The 14,244-nt window shown below is 41.3% G+C and overlaps 1 pseudogene; it reads left to right on the forward strand.

Moving 5' to 3' along the window:
- The first annotated feature begins 300 nt into the window (after positions 1 to 300).
- Positions 301 to 3,079, forward strand: LOC136144739 (endogenous retrovirus group PABLB member 1 Env polyprotein-like; annotated as a pseudogene).
- The last annotated feature ends 11,165 nt before the right edge of the window (positions 3,080 to 14,244 follow it).

The following is a 14,244-nucleotide window of genomic DNA, read 5'->3' on the forward strand; positions in this document are numbered from 1 at the left end:
AACCAGGCACCATCCCGGTTAGAGGGCGCCAGTACCCGCTATGGAAGGAGGCCTGAACCAGCATATTGCCCCACATCAATAGATTGAAACAAGCAGGCATTCTAGTAGAGTGCCAGTCGGCTTGGAATATGCCAATCCTGCCAGTCAAAAGGGAAGGAGGACAGGACTATAGGCCTGTACAAGATCTCAGGCTAGTCAACCAGGCTACTGTGACTTTACACCCCACTGTTCCAAACCCCTATACCTTGCTTAGCCTCCTCCCGCCGAGGACTAAAATTTACACTTGCCTAGATCTCAAGGATGCCTTCTTCTGCATACACCTCGCCCCAGCGTCACAGCCCATCATTGCCTTTGAATGGGAAGATACAGTCGGAAGTACCAGATAACAAAGGCTTAACTCCACAGCCATCTTTGGGGAAGCCTTGGCTTCTGATCTGGACTCATTCCATCCGGAAGAGTATGGATGTCAGCTCCTATAATACGGGGATGACCTGCTGCTGGCTGCCTGAGACCAAGGAAAAATCCTGGAAAGGGACAAAAGCACTGCTCCAGCTGCTGATGGAAGTAGGTTACTGGGTGTTGAAGAAGAAGGCACAGATCTACAAAGAGGAGGTAAGGTATCTGGGGTTTGTTTTAAAGAAGGGCTGAAAGTTCCAAACCCTAATTGGGTCCTATATACTGATGGCACTAGCCTGATAAAACAAGGACAACGGCTGTCAGGTTAGCCAGAGCGGAAGGGGCCATCAAGACTGAAAAGAGATGGTGGGAATTGCCAAGTGGCAAATTATTGGTACCGGAGGAGCTGGCACACACTCTGGTAAGCCAAACACCCCAAGCGACCCACCTAGGTCATGCTGCCTGCTCACAGGTTAATGCTGCCTCTCGGGGATTCAGACAAAAACCTCCGGATATTCAGCTGAAAGGCACGCTGCCCCCTGAACACCTGGGAGTGGACTTCACTGAAATGAAACCTCACCGACACTACCATTACCTGCTGATCATGGTATGTGCGTTCTTGAGATAGGTAAAAGCTTTTCCTACCTGGACTGAAAGAGCATCAGAAGTAGCCCGGTGCCTGCTTAGGGAAATGGTTCCCAGATTTGGATTTCCTACCAGCATTGGAACAGGCAATGGCACAGCTTTTGTAGCTGATTTAGTACAACAAGTAAGCAAAACTTTAAACATCAAATGGAAACTGCACACTGCATATAGGCCCAGAGTTCTGAGATGGTGAAATGAACCAACCGGACACTTAAAGAGACTCTCCAAGTTGATCAGAGAGACTGACTGCTCCTGAGTGGACTTGCTTCCAATGGCTCTGCTCAGACTCAGGATGACCCCACAGTCCCAAGGCTATTCTCCATACGAAATTGTGTATGGGAGGCCTCCTCCCATAATAAAACAGGTGTCAACAAATTTGCCTCAGGTAAGGAAGGATAGGATTTCACAGCAGATGGAACTGGGTAAGGTAATAAATCGGGTAACTAAGTTTGTACAAGAAAGGGTGCCGTTCCCCCTTGGGGAACAGATTCGTGAGTTTATATTTGGTGACCAAGTATGGGTCAAGGATTGGGAACATGATTTGCTAGCCCTTTGGTGAAAGGGCCCTTATGTTACTCTGACTACCCCTACTGCAGTTAAAGTTGCAGGTATTGTCCCTTGATCCATCACACCAGAGCGAAGAAGGCATACCACGCTGACCCAGAGGACGCCGAGTGGACCACCCAGAAGGACCCCACCGACCCACGGGAAACCAAGATCATTCTGAGGAGGAAGAAGAAAACGAGGTCCCGGACAAGCCCTCTACAGGATCGAGCTGGGTAAATGACTCCTTCTCCTCGGCCTCACCAATGCAGTTCTGAACCTGACCACTGCTCCTGCACAGGACAACATCTTCATCTCGTGGGCGAAATTTCACAACTCCTCCAACTGTTGGGTATGTGGGGCTATGCCCCTGTCAGTAATGGACGGACTCCCCTGGTGGGTATCGCTACTCCGTTCCTCTCTCTCACCAACCATAACCTTTCTTTGCTCTCCTGGTGTAAGAAGAAGCCATCAATGGGCCAGGGACATAGGGTTACATTTAACATGAACACCAGCCTTACGGAGATAACAAAGGCTTATACCTCATATATGAAACTTAAAGACGAAAAGGGCTCCCTTACAAAAGGGGTACAGGCCTCCTGGTACCTTGAGCAATACTACCAGGTCTGGGATGAATATTTCTGGATGACTCCTGAGAAAGGACAGTTGATCGCCCCTGCTACTATTTGCTGGGAACAAAAAGAACAGAAAGTTGGATTTGGAGACTGTCCCCTAGACCCGAAAGAATTGTTATTTGTGCACTAAACAATGTAAACAAATCTTGGAAGTTACCTATCACCCCAATCAATCTGCTCGGTGGCCCGGTTCTGACTGGCCTGGAATCTGCTGGGCAGACCCCAGTGGGACCCAGTGGCTCTGTGGGCTTAACTTATGGCCATGGTTAGCCGGCTGGGTGGGGCATTGCACATTAGGATTTGCTTTCGCCTATGGCAGTATTAAGCCTAGCCTACACCAGCCTCCAGCAAACCTGCCTTATCTGCATGCAAGATGGACACAATCCGTGTTCCAGTGGTATGACTATCTTGCTGCCTTGTTTGTACCCTCTGTAGGGACAACAGATATCATGGTTAAGGTAAAGGCCTTAACTAATTTCACTAAACAGGCCCTCTTAGTACTAAAGTCATTCAAGCTTTGAATGAAGAACAGATTCAGATGAGGAAGGCAGTAATTCAAAATAAGATGGCATTAGACATACTCACAGCAGCCCAAGGAGGGACTTGCGCGAGTGTTGTGTGTACATCCCTGACCTGTCTGAAAATGTATCTACTGCCTTGGAGGATAAGCAAAATCAAGTGAAAGCCATGTCTAATGAACTGTTGTTATAGTAATCTTGATCATACTGCTTTGTGGGCCCTGCTTCCTACAATGCCTTGTGAATTTTGTAACCCAGAAGTTGATAGCATTCTCTCATGTGGGTGGCAGGAGGGCTAAGGTACAATATATCTCAATAAATGATGCTCATTATGGAAACTAAGAGCATCAAGAGCGGGGAATGAGGAAGGAATTCATAGGGCCTGGACTCCATCTCAGGCCTGTCTGTGCTGATCCTGCTAGGCCGCCTCTCCAGTGGACTCTGAACTCTCTGCTTAGTGCCTGTGGGAATGACAATGGAAGGATAAGACCCCCTCTGGGCAGGGGAATCTTGAAGATCACATCCAGGTTAAGGGAAAACAGACACTAATCACCCCTGCCTCCGAACAGTATCTATCAAAATGTAACCACAGGCTTATCAGTTATTAACTGTTTGAACACATAACATGTGAATGATGGGGTTATTGTGATTGTATTTACCGTTCCTTTGTAAGCCTCAAGGGATTTGGGCTGGTGGGTTTGGACAGGTACACATGGGGTATAAAAGATTTTCACAAATGCTGGTCGGGTCGTTGGCTAAGAGGAGACTCTGCCTTGGGCCCGCCGGTGTAATAAACTGCACTCCACTATCTGCATTGTCCTTCTGAGTGAGTTTGTTTCCCGGAAAGCATGGCTATAACATTTCCACTGTCTCCCCATCTATTTCCCATGAGGTGATGGGACCAGATGCCATGATCTTAGTTTTCTGAACGTTAAGCTTTAAGCCAACTTTTTCGCTCTCCTCTTTCACTTTCATCAAGAGGCTCTTTAGTTCCTCTTCACTCTCTGCCATAAGGGAGCCTTTAGACTCTATTAAAAATGATTATGCTCTTTAGGAATATGTGTCTAAAATAGTCTCTCCAGATTGGGGTAACTTCAACTTCTAAGAGTTGTGCTAAACTAAGTGTTGGAAGTCTATTGAATAGCTATTTCCAAATAAAATAAGATTTTGAAACATTTACTACTAAATACTAATTACCTCTTACAGAGAACCTAAAGAGATTTGGGATTAAAAAGAAATGATGTTTGGTACCATTCTAAAATGTTCCCTAAGAAAACAAAAGTTTTAGAAATTATCACTGGTATTTATATATTTATCTATAAAAGTCAGTTCCTGGTTGCTTAAGGGAGCTAGGAAGTATGTTTTCGGTAAAGAAGGTATGAGGAATGGAATTGCATTTTGTGATGGGAAAAGGAAGTAAGTCTGACTTACAGGTGGCTTTTTAGGTTGGAAAAACACAGTGATGGGTACAGAAAGTAATGAGGTTTGTGAAAAGTGAACCATGAGGAAATAGTTTTGTATATATATAGTTAGGACTAAGTTTAAAACAAAGTTAATTAAGTTTACCTTTTAAATAAAGTAAGCTGGTGCAAACACTTGAATTTAACTTTTCTCTCTGTTAAGAGGACACCTTTTCTTCAGACATTGAACTGCCTTTGATAATAGATTTAAGTTTCTGTATCTCTTAAATGATCTATTCTGAAATTCTTTATTGTGATTGACTAGGTGAACAGTATTGTTTCACAATGACCTATAGTCTTATCTGACTGAGAGTTCTAAACCTTTTTGATATTTGTTGACAAGGCTTCTTAAATCATTCTAATGAAGATTTCTAGCTAACTTTGGGATGCTTCAGAGGGAAACATCCCAAAGAGATATTACACTGATTAGGATAATTTTATATACAGAATTACATGGGAAGTATTGTCAAGTGAGTTATAAGTCTCAGGTTATATTATATGGTAATATGTTACTAATACAGATATCCTAGAAACTCTATGGAGTTCCTAAAATTTTGATATGCTTGGGTAAAATGTTATCAGGCATAATTCTAGGAACTATCTTAAAATATTGTCATAGCACTAACCAAGTTTTGCAAAAATGCTTCCTCTTCAAGATTTATAAAAGGGAATTTTGGATAAATACCAGTTTCTGAACTGGGAAAAGATTCTAATTGCCGGGAGCCGGCACATGGGATCCCACCCATGACAAGGTCATGAGGGCGAAAACCTGACAGGCAAGGTGGATCAGGTTTTCAGGGGTTTCAAAGAGGTCAGCTCACGAGATCCCCCCCATGACAAGGTCATGAGGAGAAAGCCTGACAGGCAAGGCGGATCAGGTTTTCAGGGATTCTGAAAAGCTGCCCCCTGCGGCTCACCTTAAAGATGATATCTGACTTTCTGATGCTTGCTTCAATAGACTACTCCCTAATTTCTGTGACACAGGCAGAAGGCCTTCCCCGATCTCTTCCCAAATAAAAATCAATTTAGAACTTTAATCAATAAGTTTCCCAGGTGGTGGTATCTTATGAGATTATCCAGGGTGAAAGGAGTGTTTTAATTTAAATTCCTTAGAAAAATAAGAGCTTAGCCCTAGTGTGGTAACAATGAGACGGTTGTTAATTGTCAGCCAAGAGTGCTAGGTAGAAGCTGCCTAACCAAAGTCGCAGAGTCAATGTGGGGTAAACTTCTTAGATAAACTCAAATGACAACTTCTGCAGAAGGATTAATTTTTATGTTAACAAGGTTATACTCCTACTCTGTACTGTTGCCCTATGAGACTGCTACCTTTCAGTTAAGGTCACCATAGAAACAGAAAATAGGTTTACATTCACCTGACCTGCATAAAATGTTAATAGGCCCCAAGGCCAGAAGATAATGTACAAGACCCTCATAAACAAAGAAGTATGCAGAAAACACCCTGGTTTCGTGAAGAACAAGCTGATGTAATGTTAAACTATCTTCCCCTAGAAATGTACTAACTTAGGGTATAAAAGCTGCGGTAAAAAATAAAGCATTGCCAGACCCTGCCAGACCCTGCTGCACCCCCCGTCTGGTCATTCTCTCTCTCTCTTTCTCTCTCTCTCTCTCTCTCTCTCCCTCGCAGACTTGGCCCTATCAGGGCTGGTCTCACGTGTCTTCTCTCGCAGACGCCGTTCATCCCGAGGGTACCCCCTGGATCCTGCTGAGGCTGAACCCTGGCATCTAATGAAAAACCTGATGACTTCACAAAGGTTAATAAAAGGACTTAATGAACTGGTGAATATGCTTATAACTTTTATGGTTTCTAGTTTTCAAGGTTTAAGGGAAACCTTCCCTTCAAACTAATTATGATGGTAATTTGGATAATTATATTTTATAAACAAATTGAAACATTTTATCTTTTCTTTCTGAACCCTCCAGACTAAACTCTTAGTTTTCAATAACTTTATCAGATAAGTAAGGAAGGTTATCTCACTAACAGGTACAGAAATCTGAAGGAATCTGAGACCTTGAGAAAGGAGGGATTCACTTAGATCCGTTAGCAAAATCTGTGATAAACCTTTGGCATGACTTTTCTAGCCCTGAAAGGTTTTATTTTAAAAGTTCAGTCTGAGACTTTTATAGTCTCAGCAAAGCAAAAAAGTGTATGATCAATTATGGTTATATAAATCATCAGGCCAAGTTTATTGCTACCAGACCTATATTACAAACAAGTCTTAATTTGGTTATATTTGGTAAAAAACGACAGTGATTTTAGAGAGAAAAAGATGTTTCAATGAATGTTAAATCCCAGTTTGTTAATGGAGGTCTGTATCTACTAAGACTCATTTCCTGGATGGTTCTTTGTTGTTAGGGTATATTAATGTAAAATTTAATTGCATTATTAAATGACACTCTAGGGTTGTTTCTGAAGCTTATTTTAGTAATCTGTCTTTGGATGAAGATCAGATGCCTCATGCATGACCTGCAATCAAGACTGGAAGACATAATTTAAGGAACTGTTTCCAACCTGAGTGGAAGGACCTTTCTATCAGGTACTCTTAACTAGCTCATGCCCAGTGAAATTGAAGGGAAATTGATTCCTGGGTTAACTCTCACTTCCAAAGGCTCCTAAGCTGAACTGGTCTATAGAGAGGCCTGCTGACCTCAAACGCACCTTAAAGCAATGCTCAAACAGAGGGATCTACACTATGCTAGGATGAGGGGAAGATGACGTTAGAAGTAGACAGCTTGTCCAAGATGCTGATCTGACTTTTATGATAATTTATTATGTTTTCTTGATTCCTTGGACCTATGCCTACCAATCAAATGTTTTCTTCATGGACACGATTCTATGCTAGTTTAAAACCCAATCCAATTGTTTGGTTGTGGCCAATTACCTATGTCTAATATTTCTGGGTTAACTTGTTGGATTTCTGTTCTCTGGGGATATCCACTAGGAATTTATTTTAGATGAGTGTTCAGCCCTGTTCTATCTTCATGATATTACTAGATGGGATTCTCTCACCTGGCCAATTAATAATACCTGCTCTGGGGATACTGGCCATAGATTTAAGTTTTCTCTTAGGGTCATTTAAATTCAATCAGAGTGATGAGCTAAGTCTCAATTAAAAAAAAAATTAACCTCTCATCTACGAAAAGGAAAATTGCCACAATTATGGGTGGATCTACAAGGTTAACACCAGCCTATGGCCATTTAAGTTTAAAAACTCCTCTACATTGGGAAGGGTTAAATCATACTAAAAATGATCAACCTGGTAATTATGAGATAAGGCTGGGTACTTTATAAACTATGTCTATTTTTACCCTTAGAGAGAGTGACTGTATGCAACTCAGTAGATTTGTGGCACTAATTTATGACCGTCACATCTACAGGGATGGATACGAAGGTATAGCCTGGAATTCCCATGAATTTAAGGTCATACATGTTAATGAATTAGAGGTAACCCCAACCAATCTACCATTGGTGTGATCCTAGTGGTTCAAAGATCTGTATTCTACTGGTATGACCATTTAGCAGCTTGTGTGTGTGTGTGTCCACCTTCAATGGGGTTCAGTTCAGTTCAGTTGCTCAGTCACGTCCCACTCCCTAGTGTTATTAACTATACCATTTGTATTTTGCTTGTTTCACAAGATTATTATTTCTTGTATTACCAAGTGTTTGACTGAGCCTCCAACAAAAATGATGACTAAACTTGAAGCAGTTGATCAAATGTATAGCTTGATATATGATCAATGAGTGTAATAGTGTAACTCTAGGTAGGAAAAGATGCAACAAGAGGGAATACTTTTCTGGACCATAACTAGAAGACAGGTGTCCAGAGATCTTTGACTATTAAGACCTATTCAATAGTCTTTGACTATTAGACCTACGCTATTAAGACCAGTAATAGCACATTGAGTGTCTTATCAACAAAAACCTTCTTCAGAACTGGGAACAAACCTTCCCAGCAACGCAAGACCAAAATATGGTCAGAATTATGACCACAAGGGGGCCATGTCAACTACAAACTGGCACTTACCAAGAGCATGGCCACTGACTGAACAACAAAGGCATTTGCCATCTGCCTCTACAGAGATTGAACCCTATGTTGCCATAGCTGTTGACCTTCAACAACCCCTGAGGGAGTTCAGGGTGGAGTGAGGCACTCCTTGCCCCAGGGAATCTGGTGGGACAGGTCTTTAGCTAGTTGGATGTTTTTAGGAACAGATTTTATTATCTCAATCCTTGCATCTCCTCATATCTAGAGAAGCAGTAAATCCCTTCATGGTAATATCAGATCCTCATGACTAACAAAAAACCTTTTGTAAAATGAGTGCTTCATGGTATTGAATTCTGCCTTCACCAAAACCTTACATATTGACTTTCCCCCACTGCTGCTTTGGAGCAGTCTCTCAGAGCTATCTGAGATGCTGCCTCCCAGGCTGCAGTCCTCATTTTGCCTCAAATAAAACTTAACTCACAACTCTCAATTTGTACATCTTTTTTAGTTGACATTACTATATCATCTCATAGAGGTACCTATGTGTGTGTGTGTGTGTGTGTTATAGGAACACCTGAAATCTAGTTTCTTAGAATTCAGTACAGTATTATTAATGTTTTTTTTAAAGATTTTTTTTTGATGTGGATTATTTTAAACTCTTTATTGAATTTTGTACCAATATTGCTTATTTTATGTTTTGCTTTTTTGGCCTTGTGCCATGTGGGATCTTAGCTCCCAACCAGGGATGGAACCTGAAACCCCTGCATTGAATGGCAAAGTCTCAACCACTGAACCACCAGCGAAGTCCCTCAATACATTATTATTAACTACAGTCATAGTGTTGTACATTCAGCCTCTAGATGTATGCATCCTACATAATGACAACTTTCTACACTTTGGTCAACACCTCCCAGAACCCGGTAGCCCCTGTCTTACTCTCTGCTCCTCTATATTAACTTTTTTTGATTCCACATACACATGAGATCGTGAAATTTTTTCTTTCTTGTGTTCCCTTGTTGTATTTTCTGTTGCTTGAGGAAAAGACTAATTCTATTAATATACAGAAGATTCGGCTATTTCACTTGTAATTATGAAAGCCTGGGCACAGGTGATGGTTAGCAGAAGACTAAACAGAACTGACAATAAAACTCACACAAGCCTAGATGAAGTCCTATTTCTCAACTCTGTGGGGCTTAGGACACAGTGTTAGGCCTGAGATGAGAACTGTGACTATCATCACTTTGTAAATTCTCTTCCTGCGGCGTAGGTTTCAGAAATAGGAAAGATAAGAGCGTGGATTTTTTTCTTTTTCTTTTTTTTTTTGGTTTGGTTTTACTTTTCAGAAAGGACTATTTGGGGCTGCAGTTGGAGTTACACTTCAAATTAGGAAAACAGAGGCTTAGTAAAGCTAATATCAAATAAGCTCATAATAATAATAATAATAAAGTGCAAATGAAAACACAGTATCAGAGAACAAGCAGTGAGTGAGTGCTCCTCTTACAATGTCTGGAGTGAGTTTTGTGTTCCTGAGTGACGAGTTTCCAGACTGTGATCAAGATTAAAGACCATTTGCTGGGTTTTGGTATACTGTATATTTCACTTATGTTGCTGTTATTTTTATTCACAAGGCCATTTGATATAGTAGACTGTTGAATCAGACAGGCCCCAGTTTGCTTCCTGGGCACTTAATTATCTATCTGACCTTAAAGAAGGCTTGGCTTTAGTCTTCTCTCTTGTAGAGAGGAATGGTGATACTTATTTCATGGTGCTGTTGTGAGATTTCATCATACTTATATAGTACACCCAGTACTCAGCATGCGTGCTCAGTCGTGTCTGACTGTTACCCCCTGGACTGTAGCCCACCAGGCTCTTCTGTCAATGGGACTTCCCAGGCAAGAATACTGGAGTGGGTTGCCATTTCCTTCTCCAGGGGATCTTTCCCACCTAGGGATCAAACACCTGTCTCCTGTTTTTCCTTCACTGGGAGGTGGATTCTTTACCACTGAGCCATCAGGGACTAAAGGATACTCTTTTCTTCCCACTTTTCCTAGCTTATGGTCTTCTTAAGTTCTTCTTATGTTCTGTTTAAAAATTAAAGCATTTTCTAAAGAACTGGAGGAATATCCTTTAGTTACTGACCACATCCTTTAGAAGACAGAAGAATCATTCAATAGCTAATAGAAAAGTAATTAGTGGTGCGATGATGAACTGTTTTGATAAGTGACAAACTTCAGGAATGCCCCCAGTGATAGCATTATAAACTGGGTAAGTTTAAAAACTGGATTCCAGCAAGTGAATGCATCTTTTAGGACTGTTGGTTACTTCTTTTTTCTTTTTTTTAGACTCAATAAAAACTTTCTTTAATCACCATAATCTCATTATCCAGGTACAAGCAAAGACAATTTTCACTACACAGTGTTATCTTAATATCTCAAAAATATACACATAGGAAATTTGGGGATCTAAGTGCATGTGCTATTTTGCAGTCTTTTTTCCATCTAGCATTACATACATAACATTAAAAAGCTGCATGATGTTTCCCTTGGGAGTGTGCCATATCTTATTTAATCATTCCCAAGATGTTTGCTATTTTTCTCAAGTTAAACTTTTATCCTGATCTCCTTCAGAGAAATGCTTGAAAATTGAGGCAAAAGGAGTGCACTTTTAATTTTTAATATTTTTTTCATAAATTACAGAAAATTTGTTTCACTCTTTCAGATCCCACTCAAGACAAAATCTAGGGTAGCTTTAAACCAGTTCAAATCAAACCAACCCAAGTTCTCTTCCAGTACTATTTTCAAGGTCTTAGTGAACATCTTCCGTCACAACTGCATGAACCTGTTGGTGATTAGGATACTTATTTCTTGAAGCAGAGTATCTAGGGCAAACCTCCAAACTTGGCAAGTCAAGTTCCACTACCTACTTAGGCTGATGGGTTCTTTCTTTAGCCTAGAGCTAAATACTTCAACACTGCCTCCTGGTGGTGGAGAGAAGAGGTATTTTTATAAACAAATCAAAAGAGCCTGGTAGCCTCCTGTCCTTGGGGTCACAGAGTTAGACATGACTGGGCACACACTGAGGGAAAAAAAAAACAAACAGGTGTAGGAGGTACCTTTGGTTTAATTGGGTAATAAAAGTCCAAAATCAGAAATAAATTCTGATAACCAAAAAGGGAATAGTATCAGATCAAATCTATATATGTTTCCTACTCTGGTCAAGAAACCATGTTAATATTGCAGTGGGTTGGATTTAAGAACCATTGGATTTGAGAACTGTTATAAAATATGAGCAAAGGGTGTTCCTTTGGCAGATGATAGAGTGAAGAAGACTCACAGATTGATTGAATGAAGGAGACAGGGATTATTTCATTTTAGTGTTTTTGGGAGGAACACTTATTCTTTGTCGTCATTATAGTAAACTGGTGAACACCCAGGGAATGCAGTCAAAAACTAGTAAAATATCAGAATTGGGAAAGATAGTAAGCATCTGTGGAGTCTAACATGACTTATTGTGTTAAATGACTAGACCAAAATCACACAGGCAATTAGTAGCAGAGTGTAGGACCTGGAATAATCATTACTCACTGAGCCGTTATTAAGCGCCTGGTATTGTGCTAGATCATAAAAGTTTAATGCCCCTGCCCTCCTGGAGCCATTGGGACATTGATAACTATACCCTTTGTCTTCTCTTATGAGAAGACTGTGAAATAAATGCTCTTCAAAACTGATAGCTGGGAACTTTCCTGGTGGTCCAGTGGTTAAGACTCTGAGCTTCCACTGCAGGGGGCATGGGTTCAATCCCTGGGTAAAAACAAAAACAAAAGCAAAAAAAAACTCTCTCCAAAACTGTTATTTATTTGCTTATCTGGAGCTACCATCAGGCTGGACAGTGGAACTACTGGGAATTTAAATTCTCTAGCATAGGCAAGATTCCATGTACCCATAGGCAGGCCTAGGATAGGTCCTTGTTTAATTTATAATTGTCAAGAGCAATGATACCAAGCCTTTGTAGAAGATAAAAACCTTTAAATTATAATAGATGGATCTCACACCCAGAAGTCTGGGTGTGTCCAAAATCCCCAGTCCCCACTGAGGAAAGTCAGTACTTATTCATTTTAGCCAACATGAAAGGACTTTACCTGTCACTGTTTAGTCATTACCCCATGTAACACTGTAATTGCCTAAGTATGAAATTCATGAACTAGTTTATAACATATCTCATCATTATGATTAATCTGGGTAAATAATAGTAAACAGACTCTATCCTTTTCTAATAGTGTAATGAACTCCCAGTGCATTTCAATATAGAGGCTCCAATTTTCTCAGAAGTCACTGTTGATAGTTTTCAGATTTTCATGTTTACCTAAGCAGCAAAGACTGCTGTCTGCATGTGTCTGTGTGTGTCTAATTGTCCCTTTCTCCCCAACCCCTTTTCCAAAATGAAACAATATGGCTCTAAGGAAGTTCTCTCATAACTTCTTAGCTCTAAACTAATTTTCCTGGATGGTTAAGGGGTAAGAGATCACCAAGTATTCATTTTATTGATAATATAAGGATTTATGATTTCTGTGCATGTTTTATAAGGATTTAAACACATAGACCCTGGGTTTCCCTGGTGTCTCAGTGTTAAAGAATCCATCTGCCCATACTGGAGACACGAGTTCGATCCCTGCTCTGGGAAGATCCCACATGTTGCAGGGCAACTAAGCTCGTACCCCACAACTACTGAGCCTGTGCTCTAGAGCCTGGGAACTGCAACTATGGAGCCCCCGTGCCACAATTACTGAAGCCCTCGTGCACAAGAGAAACCACCGCAATGAGAACCCCCTGCACCACAACTAGAGAGTAGCCCCCACTCGCCACAACTAGAGAAAAGCCCACATAGCAACAAAGACCCAGCACAGCCAAAAGTACATAAATAAGTAAATAAAATTATTAAAAATCATGTAGATCTTTATTTTCCATCATATAAAATGTTCTTTTCAAGTTGTTTTGAACAAATTTATCTCTGTTTTCACACATGTTTGAGGAAGCTGTCCTGTCAACTCAAGTTTAAATGGGATCAGTGATACCTGTCCCGCACAAGGATATTTTAAGAAACAACTTCAATAACCTTGATAAGACGCTTAGCACACTGCCAGGCAATTACATGCCCAATAAATAGCCATTTCTTATTATTTGATAAGGTAAGACCCTGATGCTGGGAAAGATTGAGGGCAGAAGGAGAAGGGGATGACAGAGGATGAGATGGTTGGATGGCATCACTGACTCAATGGACATGGTTTTGGGTGGACTCCGGGAGTTGGTGATAGACAGGAAGGCCTGGTGTGCTGCGGTTCATGGGGTCACAGAGTTGGACACGACTGAGCTACTGAACTACTGAACTGAACTGGACTAGCAAATGAGCTGATAACTGGCAATCAGCAAAAGTCCATGTAGGCAGGGAGTTTATCACACTTCATGGATCCAGTCTTAGGGAGACCAGTGCCCAAACACAAAATAGCATCCACCATGCAGGTGGATGAGATACAGAGCAAGCATATAATTATTGTGAAATTGTGCCAGGAGATGGAAATCTCAGTGACTGGAGACTTTGGGGACAAAATAGGCTATTTCAGGGCATGCTGCTGCTGCTGCTGCTAAGTCGCTTCAGTCGTGTCCAACTCTGTGCGACCCCATAGACGGAAGCCCACCAGGCTCCCCCGTCCCTGGGATTCTCCAGGCAAGAACACTAGAGTGGGTTACCATTTCCTTCTCTAATGCAGGAAAATGAAAAGTGAAAGTGAAGTCGCTCAGTCATATCCGACTCTTCATGACCCCATGGACTGCAGCCTACCAGGCTCCTCCGTCCCTGGGATTTTCCAGGCAAGAGTACTGGAGTGATAAAAAATGAGGGAATGTCTATTCCGGGAATTAGAATCTCAAATCCAAGCCAACCAGCTGAAAGTGATCCTTGCAAAGGATCCTCCACAGGGCATAGGGACCAACACATCTTCCCAAGTCTTTATCAGGGTCGCACACCTCCCCGCCAATCTTTGTCAGGG

Source organism: Muntiacus reevesi, chromosome 12 (assembly GCF_963930625.1).
Source record: "Muntiacus reevesi chromosome 12, mMunRee1.1, whole genome shotgun sequence".
Lineage (NCBI taxonomy): Eukaryota > Metazoa > Chordata > Mammalia > Artiodactyla > Cervidae > Muntiacus > Muntiacus reevesi.